At 40.1% G+C, this 17732-nt stretch overlaps 1 pseudogene; it reads left to right on the top strand.

Moving 5' to 3' along the window:
• Nucleotides 1-17732, top strand: part of LOC102959130 — a 98969-nt pseudogene that overhangs the window by 36070 nt on the left and 45167 nt on the right.

Here is a 17732-nt window from a genome sequence, read left to right as displayed (position 1 = left end):
AAAGTTGGGAGGCCTAAGCCACACTCTGCTCCACTAATTCCTTTCCATTTCCTGATTCTTCTGTCTGGGAAACTGGAAGGAATGCCATTTTGGGTTTAGACAGCTACTTACCAAAAGTTCAAGCCAAGGGAGAGTAGGGCAAGAAAATGAAAGTGTGTTTAAATTGGATTTGCCCATTCTTAGCCAACCTTTCACCAGGATGGCCAAGACTGTTCTCTTCTGAGTTTGACAGAAACACACATAGGGCAAGCACATTAGTGGTGCATGTTTTTCTCCAGAATCTAAGAGAGAACATAACGGGCACCTGAGATGGCCAGAACCCCACAGACATACATCTACAGTCTCACTAGTTCCCATCACCTGCCTTCTGCCCTCTCTACCTTATCCCTCATTTCCTAAACTGGACCTTTGGTTATGAAACCTCTTTTGTTAATGTCCACTATGTTCACTTGAATAAAATAACCAACTATAATGATTCCTAATGATTCCACTGAAGATGACCTCCCTGGATTCATGATTCATCCAGAGCAGCAAACTCCTGTGCCAAGCCAGCAGAGGGGGGTGAGAGAGAGCATCACCTTGGTACAGGCAATGTTTTCAGCTGATTTAAATCCTTACTCCTGGCTCATGCCCCAGAATAGAGGCAAGGCTCTCTCTTACGGGCATCTACAATCTCTGCTTTTTCTTTTTCTTTTTTTTCCTGCTTTTTCACATATAAAATCCCAGAGCAAAAAACAATACATTATATATTTGGAATTATGCCCAACATAAACTCTGCATTCCTCCCTGACTTCATGTCATACTTCTCTCTCCTTACTCATTGTGCTCCCTCTCTGTTCCACTCACAGGCCATACTCCATCCCAGCTTAGGTGTTTGCACATGCTGTTCCTTCTGCCTAAAATGCTCTTGCCCCAATCTCTGCATGGTTGTCTCTCTCTTGTCATTCACCTTAAGTGTCTTGTTTTAGGGCTCCTGGGTGGCTCAGTCAGTTAAGGGTTCGACTATTGGTTTCAGCTCAGGTCATGATCTCATGTTTTATGAGTTTGAGCCCTGCATGGGGCTCTTCCCTGACAGTGTAGAGCCTGCTTGGGATTCTCTCTCTCTCTCTCTCTCTCTCTCTCTCTCTCTCTCTCTCTGTCCTTCCCCCACTCTATCTTGCTCTCACATTCTCCCCTGCCCCATCAAAATAAATAAACTTTAAAAAGAAAAATAAAGTGTCTTGTCCTAAATTCCATCTCCTAAGAGAGGTCTTCTTTAGACATTCTGTTACAAAAGATCTATCATAACCACTAACTGAGTAAACAAATGAGCAAGCCCTGGAGTGCTGCACTGGTCAACAGCTCTGCCCAGGTAATCCTAAGGGGGATGGACAAATCCAAAGTATAGCTCCTGGCTAGGTTTGCCAACACTGTTGCCAAAAAAACTCAGATAATCTTGTTACAAGAGAAGCCAGTAACACAAGAAATGAGGGTTTGGAAAAGACAAAAGGAGAAATTTATTTTGGGTGTCAGCAGCCAGGGGAGGTTGCAGGCTCAGGTCTTAACAACCGACCCCTCTGCCTGCAAGATGGACACCTAGAGTATTATAAGGAGAGGATGTGGGGATATATGCAAAAGAGCAGACAAGGAACACCTGACCATGGGTATAGGTCGGTATGTGTTCAGCCCATGATCAAAGGCAGGGAAAGGGATGTGTAGGTTGTGGTCTTCCAGGTATTCCATTGTTATCAGGGCTTTTCTGGTCTGCTGGTTGGAATATTCCAGTCATTGCAAAACACCTTCATTAATGCCTCAAGAAAGTGCAATAAGAAATAAGCACAATAGGTTTTAGTGAGAACATGAGCTAAGTGGTCTTGCCTGTTTCTGATTTTCACTGTTGAGGTCTGTAGTTGATCAAGAGAACTCACTAACAATCTGATCCAATGTAGTCCCTTCTTTCACATCTCCCTGTCTTAGTTTTCTGCATAGCACTTACCATGTTTGATGTTTTTCTTTTCTTTTTTTCTTTTTCCTATTGTTTTTAAATTATTTTCTAGACTAAAATGGGAATGGGGCACCATCTTGCTTACCCCAGCATCCCAGATACCTAAAAACAATGCCTAGCATATAGAAGGTACTCAATAAATAAGTGAATAAATGAATCCTTGAACCTGCAACTTCACAACTAATGCCCTGCACCTCTCTCTCTCTCTCTCTCTCTCTCTCTCTCTCTGTCTCTCTCCTTCTTTCTCTCATTTCTCATCCTTCCTCCAACTCATGCTTTGCTTCAACCAGATTCATCTACTTCATTTTTTTTTTGAAGTCTCTACTCATGCACACTGTTTCATCTCTCATTCTTTGGCACATATTATTCCCTTCCCTGTTGTTCCCACCCCTAGCCCCAAGCCCTACTTTCCCCACCTAGCAGAATCCTCCCTGACTTTCAACTGTTAAGTCAAGCACTACTTTTTTCAGGAAGAGTCCTCATCTACCTCTTTCCACCCTCATCAAGCCACAAGTTCCTCCTCCGTGCTGGGAATTCTGTGCTTGCATCTATCAAAAAATGTATCTCACTGTTCTAGCTCTGTGTCTTCTTACCCCCACTTACTCCCCTGGATGCTGAAGTCATGAACTGAGGCCATGTTAGTTACTAAACATCTGCATCCCACTCACAGGTGGATATTCAATAACCAGTTGCTGAATAAATGAATAGGAAACATCCAAATATATTTGAAAGGAAGGAAAGAAAAACAATAGGAAGAAAGGAAGGAGAGAAGTAGCTTAAATGACAGAGGACGGACTGCATTTATATCTTTAAGATTTAATGAGATTTAGAAGAAAACTCTGAGACCTGAGAAAAACACTGTATCAAAGTTAAGGGGGTCAAAGTCTGCACTGACCCTCTTTCATCCATCCCACTGGCTTTGATGCAGTAATGTGGAAACATACTAGTTGTAGCCTTTTCAAATTATTTATTTTTATTATAAAGTTATTGAATGCAACAGAAGACATGAAACTACCTAATTTATCTAAACTAAGCCCTCCTATTAACACACATACCACACTTCTTTGAAATAGGAATAAAAGGCCACAGTAACAGTCTTTATGTGGGATCTATAATAATGCACTATCACCCTGTAGGTATGGATGTGCTCCTCAACATCCACAGTTGCCTAAGCCCATCCTAGGGATTGGATCCAATAGCAGTACTTTCACTGGAGCAATGTCAAGAACCATTCTCCAAAGGTTCAACCTCCAGGATCAGAGAAGGGGAAGGAGAGCATGCACCCCCATAGCAGTATCATAGGGCTATGAAAATCTGAGACTCTTATAATTAGTGGAAATCAATATGTCATCCTACACTGTATGTGCTGTTTCTGTTACTCCAATCATATGGCTATAAATCTTATGTGTGTATAAATTAAGCAACCCTAAGGTGTTGGTTTTAGCTTTAGTTTTTATGTATATACAAAATAGGCTATTCTGTATGTCAGTTATAAATGTGGTTAACTATACTTCTGGAGTAGACTCTTCTGATACTCCCATCTATCTAGCTGGAGTTTTACATATACATAAATTAGACAACCCTAACATGTTGCTCCTAATAAGATGTGGTGGTGTTTTCTTTCACTAGACACAGGCAGTTTTTAAAGGTTAGTATGGTAAGATACTGAAATCAGAGCTGGGGCTGAGAATTATAATTTACACACACACACACACACACACACACACACACACACACACACCACATTGGAAGCTATAACCCACATTGTGTAATTTCTTTCTCTTTTTTTCTAACTTTCATATTTTTTAAGTTTACTTATTTATTTTGAGAGAGAAAGGTCATGCAGAAGGGGCAGAGAGAGAGAAGGAGAGAGATAGAGAATCCCAAACAGGATCTGCACTGTTAGCATGCAGCCTGATGAGGGGCTTGAACCCATGAACGGTGAAATCATGATCTCAGCAAAATCAAGAGTCAAACACTGGATGGATATTAGCCATCCAGGTGCCCAGATAATTTCTTACTCTTAAAAAGAGAAGTATACGTATGATTCATTTAATTCTGCTCATAAAACTAAAAAGGAAGCAAAGAGGATTCAAATCTCCTTCCCAGGTCTGTGATACTTGACATAGTTTCTAACCAAAGCTGTTTCCTTTCCACCCTCTTTTTTTCTAGTGATAGCAAGGGTATGCAGTATGATAGAAAGAAAGTGTCCTGACTCTGTGACACAGAGGCTCCCTGAATTTGACCCCCCAAAACTTATAGTTAGCCCAATTTTTCTTCTTGCTATCCTAAGAGAAAAAAGGAAATTATAAAAAATTATAGGCCGGGGCACCTGGGTGGCAGAGTTGGTTAAGCATCTGACTTCAGCTCGGGTCGGGGTCTCAGTTCATGAGTTCGAGCCCTGCATCGGGCTCTGTGCTTACAGCTCAGAGCCTGGAGCCTGCTTCAGATTCTGTGTCTCCTTTTCTCTCTGACCCTTCCCTGCTCCTGCTCTGTCTCTCTCTGTCTCTCAAAAAAAAAAAATTTTTTTTAAAGAAATAAAGAAAAAATTATAGGTCAACAGGTTGATGGTCCCATAACAAACATTTCAAAGACCATTGAATGAATAATGATACAACACATAGCCACACAATAAGAACATAAATTAAGGAGACAGATTTCTCAAGACTCATATGGGCTTATTAGTTTCATTTCTGTAGTTGTACCTCATGTGTCAAGACTCCAGGACAGAGAACTGGTCACCTAGAGGCGTTATATCCTCACTCCTCAGATAATCAAAAACCTGCCTTTACTACGGCAGAAAAGTACACCATGTACTGGACCATCCTTCTCCCCTAAGACTACCTGGTAGTAGGACACAGGGAGGCTGAGAAAAGTACCAAGTCAAGGCATAAATATACATCTTCCTAAAGTTCAATTTTACTGAGAAATTGAAAGGAGAAGTGATGTGAAAGAGGAGTGTTCCAAAGAAACAACAGGTCCAAAATGGAGTCACTTATGTTAAGTCCCACCAAGACTTAATACCTAACCTCACTGCAGCTTCAACCTCTCCCAAGAGTGGAATTTTAAACGAATCAGCCTAGAATTTCCTGATCAGTGCTAATGAGGTCATCTGAATAAGACCCTCAGCAACTCCCCCTAAGAGAAGGTGAACTTGCCTGAAACAATCCTTTCTTTTCTTTTGCTAACCTCTTTGTCCTGCCCCAATTTCTGCCTATAAAAGCCTTCCCTTTTGTACAGCTCCTCAGAGCACCCTTCTATTTGTTAGACGGAATGCTGCCCAGTTCATGAATCAATGAGTAAAGCCAATTTGATCTTTAAATTAATTAGATTGAATTTTTGTTCTTTAACAGATGTAGTGATAGCGGTGGACTAAAGAATTTCTTCAGCTTCAGAGAGGATGAGAAACACAAGCATGATGCCCTTGAGGTTTTTGAGTTCTCTTTCTCATCATTCCTGAGGCTCTTTGCATTGAGCTCCCAACTTAATTTGCTATCTAAAGTTTCCTATTTGTTTAGAAACCCCAGCCCTTGGTTCTATCCCTAGATTCCACATTGGGAACTACTGGTGGCTGGTATATTTCCCCATTTGTTTGGAATCAGTCCACAGTCCCCATTCTTTGGGATCCTCTGGTTCAATCCTTTCCCTAATCCCCAGATTCCATGTAGAAAACTACTGATAGTTAACAGCCAGAATTGGAATGGGTCCAACTTAAAAACCAGGATGAGCCCAGGATAGGAATGGGCCTAATTTGAGCTGGACTGGTTCCAATGAAAGACCTCAGGTGAATATTAAATAAGATCAAGTTGCTAATGGGAATCTTGAAAGACAAAAAGACCACAAACATTGATGAACATGGGTCAGGCATTTAGTGGTTGTTAGAGAATTTGCCACCTCAAGACAACTCCCACGATAGGCCCTCTTTGATATTAGTTTGGCTTCAGCAAACCAAAAGGCTTAGCTAAAAGAAATGGGATCCTTTCTATACAAAGAGTTGAGCATGCCACCTTCTGGGACACTTATGTTATGTTTAAGAACTATAGTGCTAGAAGTTGCAGATATCTAGCAAAATGGAAACGTTTTACTAAAAATAACCTAGAATTACAATAGCCATTATGGGGAACATTCCAATTAGACAAGATCAGTCACTTAAGAAATGCACTTGAGAGGGAAGGATCCCAAGTTAAACAGAATAGGATGTCTACTTTAATTGGTATGCAGAGCTTCCAAAATGCTTCAAGATTCTAAAATAGCTTCATTAAAGGACTCCTCACAAAAGGCTAATAATAAATTAAAGACACAAGAAATACCTAAAACAAAAAGACTGCTGTGACTCCTACGGTTCCCCCTTATCCTTTGTTACCTGAGTACTCACATTTTACTAATCTCTGTCTGAACTGCCTTTCCACTCTGAGACTATTAGGTGGGTTTAATTTATTCTAATTTATTTTTATTTATTTTTAATTCCAGTATAGTTAACATACAGTATAATATTATTTTCAGGTGTACAATATAGTGATTCAACAATTCCTTACATCACCCAGTGCTCATCACAACAAGTGCACTCTTTAATTACATGTAGGCAGTTATGTTTTAAAATAAAACTACCCAAGATTTCAGGCAAACTTCCTTAGGATCCTTCACCGTTTGGCCAAAAACTAAACTAAGGGCCATAGGTAAGATTTCCTAAACCTACGGAGGAACCTCAAAAGTTTTTTTTTCTGAAGAATTCAAAGTTATTATCAGGGCCTATAACCCCAGCTTCCAGATCTTTATCAGCCTGTACACATGGTGGTAGCACCTGCTGAGCTCAAAACAGGAGGCAAGAAGGAAGATGGCAAAAACCCAAGGATGATATTTGAGATCCTCTGTCTTCAACATCTTAGGGACTAGGAGAAGCTCACAAAATAGCAACTGAACAGACACTGAAAGAGAGATTGTCCTCAAAGGTCTTGTGCAAATTCTTCTCAAACACCCTCATACTTACCTCCAAAGGAAAGTCCCTATATGAGCCCCTCCTACAGTTGACAGGACACCGGGGTGTTCACTGATAAACTACTACCAGTAATTTCATAAACAGCCAAAAGGAAACTGAAAATAAAATTAATGGGAAACCTTGCCAAAGTTTACTTGATGCCAGAGCTACACTTTCTACTTTAAACTATACCTTCATAGGACAACAAATCCCTCAGAGTAAGAAGGTTTCAACACTAGGGGTATCTAATAAAGTTTTTATCTCAACCAGTACACATGACTCTAGGACCCTCTACTGAAAAACATTCCTTTTTGCTATATGACAAAGCCCCAACCAATCTATCAGGCAATTAAAAGAGCTAATACATTGTGCCTCTAATGGAAATCTCACCTTAGCATTTCCCAAACAACTGAATCTGATTGTTTATGTTCCTTACAGTCTGTCCTTGACATAAAAGAAGAATAATTCCAGCAAAAGTCCCAGAATTTAATTGAGGTGCCTCAAAACCGGGGGCTGCATCTAATACTGACATTAGAAGAATAAAAAGCATGGAACCTATAAAGATTCAGTTACATATAACTAAACCTCTCCCTAAATTACCTCAGTATCCATTAAAGCCTGAGGACACACAAGGACTCACACCATAGAAGAAGGTCTAATTGCCCAGGGGCTAAGTATTCTCTGCAACGCACTGATCTTGCTGGTCCAGACACCTAATATATAGGGATAATGATTTGTCCAGGATTGGAGGGATGTTAAGAAAATAATTATTCATCATTTCCCAATTGCTCCAAACCAGAACACCCTCTGTCAAAAGTGACACCAGACTCAAAGTAGTTCACTGTCACAGACCTTTTTTCAGCCCTTTTCAGCATCCCTGTAGGCCCTAGCAGCCAATTTTTACTTGCCTTTACATGGAATAACTGACAATATACATGGACAGTTATGCCTCAAGAGTTCACTGAGGCCCCTTCTTATTACTCTCAAGTACTTCACCAAGATTTAAGCACCCTCCATCTCATTCCCCTGGGAGATAGGCACTTTTTGATAATATTTAGATGATCTTTGTCATGCTCAGTTACCAAAGAGGCATCCATAACAGATTTTGTTTATTTGCTGCCACGGCTAAAAAGGGACACAAAGTCTCTTTGGGAAAAATTACAATTATCTCTAGATACTGTCCCTTACCTAGGTAAGGATTACCTAGGTAATCTAAGTGCTGAAGGAAAGGAATTCAGATGTCTCCAAAAGGAATTAAGCTAATCCAGGACTTCCTAGATCTACAGCTAAGTGACAGCTTCATGGACTTTGAGGTTTATCTGGTTATTACAGACTAGGGGTTCCTAATTTTTCCCTGTGAGCTTCCCCACTGTATGAACTTACTAAAATATTAGTCCCTGAACCCTTTCCTTAGGAAGACAAACATAGGCAGGATTTTATGAGACTAAAACAAGCACTACAAGAACCACCTGCATTAAGGCCACCGAACTATTCAAAACCTTTTACGTTATTTGTACATGAAAGGGATAATCAAGCTCTGGGAACCCTCACACAAGTAATGGTAATAAACATAGGCCTATTGCCTTTTATAGCACAAGACTTGATTCAGTTGCTAGTGCCTATCCCTGCTGTCTTAAGGCTATAGCCGCAGCTGCAAAGTTAATGAAGCCTCAGCAGATCAGACCCTAGGAAATGACATTTACTTGTAAATTCTACTTGCTGTCCAAAGTCTTAACTCTGAACTGACTCAACATTTCTTTGCAAGTAGACTAACGTCCTATGCGATCCTTCTGTTTTCACCACCTAATCTACAACTTAAACATTGTAATGTCTTTAATCCTGCTATGTTACTACCTCTACCTGATGCAGGCAAGCCCCATTACTGTGTGGTAATAACGTCCCATTATGAAATACCCCTTTAACTAGTCCCAACCTAATCCTGTTTGTTGATGAATCATACTGTAGAATAGGAGAATTTTCAAGCTGATATTTCTACTCAATGTGACCTACTCAAAAGGGAAAGCTTCCCACAAGCTAAATCAACCCAGTAAGTAGCACTCCATGCCCTTACTTGTGCACGCCAGTTATCAGAAGGACAAATAGTTAATATTTAATATATTACCCTGATAGTTGGTATGCCTTTGAGGTCATCCATGAGTTGGGGATGTTATGGAAACAAAGGGGTTTTCTTACATCCCATGAGCAACAGGTAAATGATCTTAATGCTATTCTCTTACCTTCTGAAATTGCTGTCATTGAAACTGAGGCTCACACTAAAAGGACTAAACCTGAGTATCAGGGAAATGCCCTGGCTGACTTTATGCAAAGGCAACAGCACCAGAATCTATAAAGATTGTAGCACATGTGAATGAAGTCCATTCTGCTTCTTCAAAAAGTGGCCATATTTTTGCCATCCTGACAGTCTGCTCCTGAATCAGAGAAATTAGGATGGGTAAACAAAGGCTGTAAATTAAACAAACAATCGGGGCTATGAGAAACCCAAAACAGCTGCTTGTTTCCTCCCAGTTCCCTGGAAAACCCCATTTTTCAGTTTTTGCACCCCTTTACGTATCATAGTGCATAAAATGACTCAAACTATGAATCAACATTGGTAGGAAGACTTCTATAAAGTTGCAAAATCGGTCTACTAGCAATGTTTGATCTGCTAGGTCCACAATCCTGGAAAAGCTATTTTTTGTCCCCAAGGCATCAGGCCTCCTTCCTTTGAACACCTGCAGCTGGACTTCATTCAACCATCACTTAGTATGGGCTATCCATATATTTTTGTTATTGTATGTATGTTTTTTGGATGGGTTGAAGTTTCCTCTGCCACAAACCTGATGCCCTCACACTGGCAAAGAAACTGTTAGAATATATGTTTCCCATTTGAGGTACACTTTCCACAGTCTCTGGGGGTGAAGGCACCCACTTCACTGGGCAAATCATATGAGCCTTAATGAAAACCTTGCAAACTTTTTGGAACTATCACTGTCCCTAACACCCTGAATCATTGGACAGGGTTGAGAGAACTAATGGGACCCTCCAACTTAAAATTTCTAAATTGACTAAAATCAACCATGGATTCCCCTGACCAAAGGTCTTGCCTTTGGTCTTGCTGACTGTTAACAGTACCCACTTTGGGAAACATGAACTCACTCTACATGAGATAGTTATTGGCAGACCAATGTCTACTGGTATGCAAATTTCTGCTAATCCTTTGTCATCTCATATCAGTATGACCAGCTAGTATAAATCTTCAATGTCTCATGTTTAAGTGTATCATCAACAGATTAAAGAAGTTTTCCCAGATCCTAATTCAAAGGGTCCTGTTGGTCACAATCCATAGCCAGGTGATTGGGTATTCTGGAAGTGTCATGAGAGAAAGACAGCCCTTGAGCTCCATTGGAAGAGACCTAGGTAAGGTCCTGGTAAGTATTCATAACTACTGACACTGCTGTAAAACTAAAAGATACTGAGTCTTGGACACACATCTCACAGCTAAAGAAGGCTCCACCTAACATCTGATCCTATAGAGACACTGGAGACCTACAAATCAAATTGATGAGGAAGAGAAGTAGCTGACATCAAAGTAGATGGCCTCCACCCAAAGTGCTGAAACCCTTTCTCCTTTTTAATTTTTTCTTTCAATTTACTCTGGCACTAACCTGGAAAGATAATGCCTTTGTCCATATATCCCAGGCCATTGTTAAGGAGAGCAACCTTTCAGATGCTGAATTGATCATTATGCAAGACATCCCCTTGTCCTCCCTGTGACCAACTTCTCTTCTATTGCCAGTGTCACTGCAAACTACAATTGACCCCCTTAGAAGTATGTGCCAAACTAGACACATTTACCTACATGAATCTTAGTACATTTGCACCCCTACATTCCCATGATTCTCTAGATCAGATTTCACCAGAAACACCCATCTTTGTAAATCATTTAAGATGACTTTTCATTTCAGGTGAGGATATTCTTTTCCCATATGTGCTAAAAACCTGACTGACCCCTGGTTTAGGAGTAAATACAAATGAGAATATGATCAGGAAGTTCTCCTTAACTCTTGGAGACATTGCAGATTTCCATTACTAGGACACTAGGTACCCAGCAAAGATCCCTAGATTCTGGTCAAAGCTGTTCTCACTAACAGTATTATCTTTTAGCTGAGCAAGGAGGTATCTGTGCTATGGCCAACACCACCTGTTGTAACTGGATTACTATTTCTGGGGAAGCTGAAACAAACTTACATAAGATCATTGAGCAAGCCAACTGGCATAAAGGGTGACCCCATCCATCGGAACTTTCTTTGATTGGTTTGGCAACCATGGCTCTGAAATACACTTCAAACATCAGGAATTATCTTGCTTATAGTTATCATAATAATCTCCTTGGTGCACTGTATTGCTCACAAGCTTTAAATACATGTTGACAGCAGCTAACCACCAAACAAATTATCTCCCTAAAGAAATGGAACATCAAAAAAGGAACAAAGAATATGACCAACTAAAAAAGTATGAGCCTAAAGTTGTGATCTCTGAATAACACAGTGATTGAGAAAAAAAATAGGATTAATGTGTTGAAAAGAAAACCATAGGCCCAAAATGGAGCCACTTATGCTAGGCCATGTCACCAAACTGAGACATAATACCTCACTTAATTGCAGTTTCAACCTCCCCCAGAAATGTTGTCTTAACCAGTCCGTCAAGAGTTTTCTAGTCAGCACCAGTTAAGGTAATCTGTTACATGGGCTCTCTCCATCCCACAAAGAAAGATGAGGCAATTCACCTAACAAGACCCTTTTTTTCTCAAAGGAAGATGACCTTACCTGAAATAATCCTTTTTTTCTGTTTAAGACTTCCTTGGCCTACCTTTAAAAATCTTTCCCTTTCTATAGCCCTTTAGAGATCTCTTCTACTTGCTAGATAGAATACTGCCCAATTTATGAATTGTTTAATAAAGCTAATTAGATCTTTAAAATTTACTCAGTTGAAGTTTTGTTATTCAACAAAAGGTTCAAGAACTATAGAGCAGTAACTGAGAGTATCACTAATGCCTTTAATTTTAACCACATCTCTGTTAGGTTGAAAGTTTAATTGAAAGGGAGGAACTGTTGAAAAGAAACAATGGGCCCAAAATGGAGTCACTATGTTAAGTACCACCAAGACTTAATACCTAACATAACTGCAGTTTTAGCCTCTCCCACAAGTAGAATTTTAAACCAGTCTGTAAAGAATTTATCAAACTCACCACCCAAAAAACAAACAACCCAGTTAAGAAATGGGCAGAAGACATGAATAGACATTTCTCCAAAGAAGACATCCAGATGGCTAATAGACACATGAAAAGATGCTCTACATCACTCATCATCAGAGAAATACAAATCAAAATCATGATGAAATACCACCTCACACTTGTCAGAATGGCTAAAATTAACAACACAAGAAACACAGGTGTTGGCAAGGTTGTAGAGAAAGGGGAACCCTCTTGTGCTGTTGATGGGAATGCACACTGCGACAGCCACTCTGGAGAAGAGTACGGAGGTCCCTCAAAGAACTAAAAATAGAACTACCCTATGATCTGACAATTACACTACTAAGTATTTACCCAAAGGACACAAAAATACAGATTTGAAGGGGTACATACACTCTGATGTTTATAGCAGCATTATCAATAATAGCCAAACTATGGGGGCGCCTGGGTGGCTCAGTCGGTTAAGCAGCCGACTTCAGCTTAGGTCATGATCTCGTGGTCCGTGGGTTTGAGCCCCGCGTCCGTCTCTGTGCTGACAGCTCAGAGCCTGGAGCCTCTTTCAGATTCTGTGTCTCCCTCTCTCTGACCCTGCCCCGTTCATGCTCTGTCTCTCTCTGTCTCAAAAATAAATAAACGTTAAAAAAAATTTTTTTTTTTAAAAATAATAGCCAAACTATGGAAAGAACCCAAAAGTCCATTGATTGATAAATGGGTAAAGAAGGATGTGATATAGATATAGACAGATAGACATAGACATAGACATAGACATAGACATAGACATAGATATGTAATTACTCAGCCATCAAAAAGAATGAAATCTTGCCACTTGAAATGACATGGACAGAGCTAGAATGTATTATGCTAAGCAAAATAAGTCAATCAGAGAAAGATAAATACCACATGATTTCACTCATGTGCAATTTAAGAAACTAAACAGATGAATATATGGGAAGGGATGGAGGGATGGGGGAAGAAGAGAGGCAAACACACCACAAGAGACTCTTAAGGATAGAGAACAAGCTGAGGGTAGATGGAGGGAGGTGGGTGGGAGATGAGCTAGCTGGGTGATGGGTATTAAGGAGAGCACCTGTGATGGGCACTGGACATTGTATGTAAGAGATGAATCACTGAATTCTCCTGCAACCAGTATTGCACTGTATGTTAACTAAAATTTAAAAAATAAAAATAAAAAAGATAAACTAATCAGTCTAGAATTTCCTCATCAGCACCAGTGAGGTCATCTATAGGACAAGACTCCTTGCCCTTTGCTCCAAGAGAAGGTGGCTTTGCCTAAAACAATCCTTTCTTTTCCTTTGCTAATAACTTCTTTGTCCTGCCATGTTTCTGCCTATAAGTCTTTCTATTTTGTACAGCTCCTTGGAACACTACTATTTGTTAGACGGAATGCTGCCTGATTCATGAATCACTGAATAAATAAAGCCAATTAACTCTTCTCATTTACTTAGTTGAATTTTGCTCTTTTACAATGGGAAGTAGCTCAAAACATATTTTGGTACAAAAACAAGTTAGACATACTATAATACCTAATGCAAAATGTCCATTAATTTCAAATATTAAATGAAAAATGAAAAGACTGTGAGTTTGCTGCAAGCACTTTCAGGTTCTAACTCCAGTCCCCATTTTCTCCAACCCCAACTAGTCTAATAATCAATCCCCTTTGCCTTGGGGTATTTTGCAATGGAAAAGTTTAAGAAGCATTGAATCCCTGTAGATTTTCAGAAATATAGGATGAAAGTTGACACCAAAAAGGATATTTGTGTGTACTTTAAATATACAGAAAATTAATCAGGACATAGCATCTCTCCATTCTGAGTCTATCCATTTTTCTTTTGCACCACAGTATACCCCCCAACCCAATCCCTGCAAAAAAAAAACTCATGCACATATTCCCACTGTCCTCAAGAATTCTGAGTCAACAAAATTTATTTGCACCGATGATAATGTGCATTCCACATGGACATGTCCATCCATCCCCCCACCTAACAATCACTAAGTTGGGCACCTAAGGATACAAAGATGAGTGTAGTGTTGTTCCTACCCTGGAGAAATTCACAGGCATGTGAGGAATCGAGTTATCAATTTTTAAATGACTTTATAATGTGATAAATCCATTAATAAAGCTACAAAGTGCTGCAGAGAGGGAGAAAGGATTCCTTCTTCCTCACAGGAAGAACTGTCAGGGAAGATTTCCCAGATGAAGCAGCTTTCAGGGCTTTGCAGCAGCAAAGTGAGCCTCCATCTGGATGGAATCCCAATGTACTCTGAAGACTCCTCTACCCAGCTGGCTGCTTCCTCACATCTCTCCCTCACTCCAGCCCTAAGTGCCTCCATTGCCTTCACTTCACTCAACAACCTCAAAACACTTCCCTACTTTTTAAATTATGTCAACATTGCACAATTTGTTGAACATTTGTCCTATGAAAGGCTGCCTTTGCAGTTTTTAGTGTAACATTTAATACTCCCAACAACCATATTTTATCATCCCTGCTCTAGTCGAGGAGACTGAGGCTCAAAGAGGTTAAGTTTCAAGCATAGATCAGTCTACATTATCCATTGTCCTCACTATCTCCCTTGGTTATAAAACTGTGCTTGCCTGAAGGTATTTGACATGCTTATTTTTATGAATGAAATACCAATATCTAGACTAGCTAGTTAAAAGATTCAGGACTGACAGGATCATTATTTGATGATGGAATTATGCATTTTTTAAAAATTTTCTTTATACTTTTACATGTTTCAAAAAAAACTTCTTGTCTTAGTCTGAGTACATATTATTTATAAAATGGAAATTATGCTTGTTTGCTTGCTTACTCTATTTCTACTGAAATAAGCAGTGCCATGATGAAGAAGATAACAGAGAAACTCAAATTAGAAGTTGGGTAGGGAGGAGGAGACACATAACAAAAGAAAGAATAATGAGCAGCCAGAGACATGGAGTGAGGTAGCTTAGAGAAAAAGGTCACACAGCCCAATCTCAATGCCCTTTGAAATTTTAAAGGCCCAGAAACAGTATCCAAAAAGTACTGATTGAAACCAGGAGGCATCAGACTACAAACTGAGCCTGGGGAATGTCAGAAAAGCAAGTCTCTCAAGCCTGTAGTACAAAAGGCTCAGCCAAGTACCCCCTGGTGAACAGAGCTCCAGCATTCATGATGCACAGTCATGCTCAAGAGGAAGGCCAGCAGGGTTTCCTTCTCTATAACCAGATGTGGACAAAGAGCTTTCACCTGTGTCCATGCCGTCAGCTCCTCTAGCTTGGATGCAAAGCTGCAGCTGTCAACGTGATGTTCCCCCACCTGTGCCAGGACCGGGGTGAGGTCAGGACAGCTTGCAGATCTAGGATCTGTGCCCAAGCCAAGGTGGGGTGCCAGAAGTCAACAAGCCAAAAGATAAACATAAAAACACCCTCACCTTGTCAAATCTCTGCCTTCTATTGTATGCCTTAAGAGTGATAAGGGGCAGCACTTCCACTGCCACTTTGTCAAGAAACATTTCCAGAGTGGGTTTTTCAAGAGGCTGAGACAGAGTTTTCTGACAGAATCCTCCTTCTACTGACCCAGGTGGCCTCAAGAAAGCATCTCAAGCTGGACACTCATCAACAAGGAAGCTAAATTTCAACCCCTCTTTGATTTCCACTCTGCTTCTGTAAGGTCCTTTTCAAAATCCATATGGTTTCACCAAATACTCACTTAGACCTATTAGAAGTTGAAGAAGAAAAAATGAGTAACCCAAAACAGACATCATCTATTCCTTTTAATGTGGTTGCCACATCAAAGGGCTGGTGGATTCAGTCATAGTTGCTTGCCATTTTCCAGGAGCTGGTTACCACAAAGGAAAAGGATTTTATTTAAGGTGAGAAAAAAAAAAAAAAGGCCAGCAAGTAGACCAATTTAAGTTTCTTGGAAGCAGTGAATGCCAGGGGCTGGATGCAGATAAGATTATCTGAACTAAAAGTGTAACAGGGATAGCCTATCTCCAAGTCCATTTCTAATATTCTATCTACTGATAAAGAACTGTCAATTAAAGAAAACCTCAACCTTGTGTCAAAAGGGAGAGTCAGTAGTCAGACTGAAACATTCAGATAAGAGGTATCAGCAACAAACTGGGAAGCAAATTGAGAGAAAAAGAGTTATACACATGCACATGCATGCCCGCACACACAAAAATGGCATATACACAAGGCATCAGGAGGGTAGTACTGCTGGTAAAAACAGGTGCAGAGCTCTGAGGTATAATTAATCACTGCTCCTGTAACCTCAGCAAAGCAAAACTGCTCTCCACCCAAACCCTGAAGAGCCTGTCAAAATGAGTTAGGAAAAAAAACTCCATTTTCTTTCTTGCTCAGGTGTTACAATGTGGATAAAGAAGAAAGACATGTCACACAGATGCAGAGTTCTCCTGACACTGAAAGGAGGTCCTCTACAGGTTGCAGCTTCTGATCTCCCCTCTAGTGGCAGTTACAGAGGAATGTTTTCATATTTCTAGGAATGCTTCTTGTTTGGAAGGTGAAATTTATCCTTCTCAATAGTCAAGGCCCTGGAAAAATGAGTCTGTGCTGTCAGATCCACCTGTGAACTACAGTGAATAGGAATTCTCTACATGCTGTGGCTCTGCTCAAGGGTCCTGCATGAGGCCTGCATTTCTGCAGGTAGGTGACAGTATAAAGAAACCTTACTGCAACCCAGCATTTCCCCCAAGGCACAGTTATCTTAGAACACAACATAGGACCATCTTTGCCCATAACACAGTGGTAGTTGTGTGTGTGATATGATTTTAAGGCTGTAGCTGTGTTAACTCAAACTAGCCTATCGTGAAACTTAAACTCTACCATAATGAATAATTTCTATCATATTGCATAGTCAAATGTACCCTTATAAAATTCCATGAATAGAGAACACCTAAACATTATCAGTGTGCAGAAATTGAGTTTCTCAGCTCTGCTGGATGACTATGTGGGAATCTGGCAGAGGGAAGAGTAAGAAAACTCTTAGAATTTATACTGCAACCCAGTAAATCCCTCGTCCAGCCCAGGCCCTCACGACTGGTCTCTCATGGTATTCAGAGCTCCATGAGATAAAGCTGAAAGTATCTTCATATGCAAAACTAACTTTTTAAAAATTTTATCTTTAAATGTAATACTAAACTCTCTTCAGCTCTGCAATGCCAATTATTGTCCTTTAATGGCCTTTAGCTCCTAGCCATTTCCTATCTAAAACCAACAGTGCCCCTCTTAGGAAGCTTCATTCTCCTTACAGCCACTCCCTTATAAATATTTGCTCTCTTCCCCTCTCTCTTCCTTTCTTCTTCCTACTACCCATTCCCTAAACTTCCTCTCCTTTATTTGACAAAATTCAGGTGAGTCACATTGACAAACATACCATGTGAAGCTTCATCCAAATAGATTTCCAGTGAGTTAAGAGAAACTTGAAGTTAACATTGCTTGTGTTTCCACTGAGCTGATTAAAGCCCAGATTTTTATGAGTTTGGAAACACGGCAGATA

This window comes from Panthera tigris, chromosome A2 (assembly GCF_018350195.1).
Source record: "Panthera tigris isolate Pti1 chromosome A2, P.tigris_Pti1_mat1.1, whole genome shotgun sequence".
NCBI lineage: Eukaryota > Metazoa > Chordata > Mammalia > Carnivora > Felidae > Panthera > Panthera tigris.
This window is presented reverse-complemented; position numbering and strand designations above follow the sequence as displayed.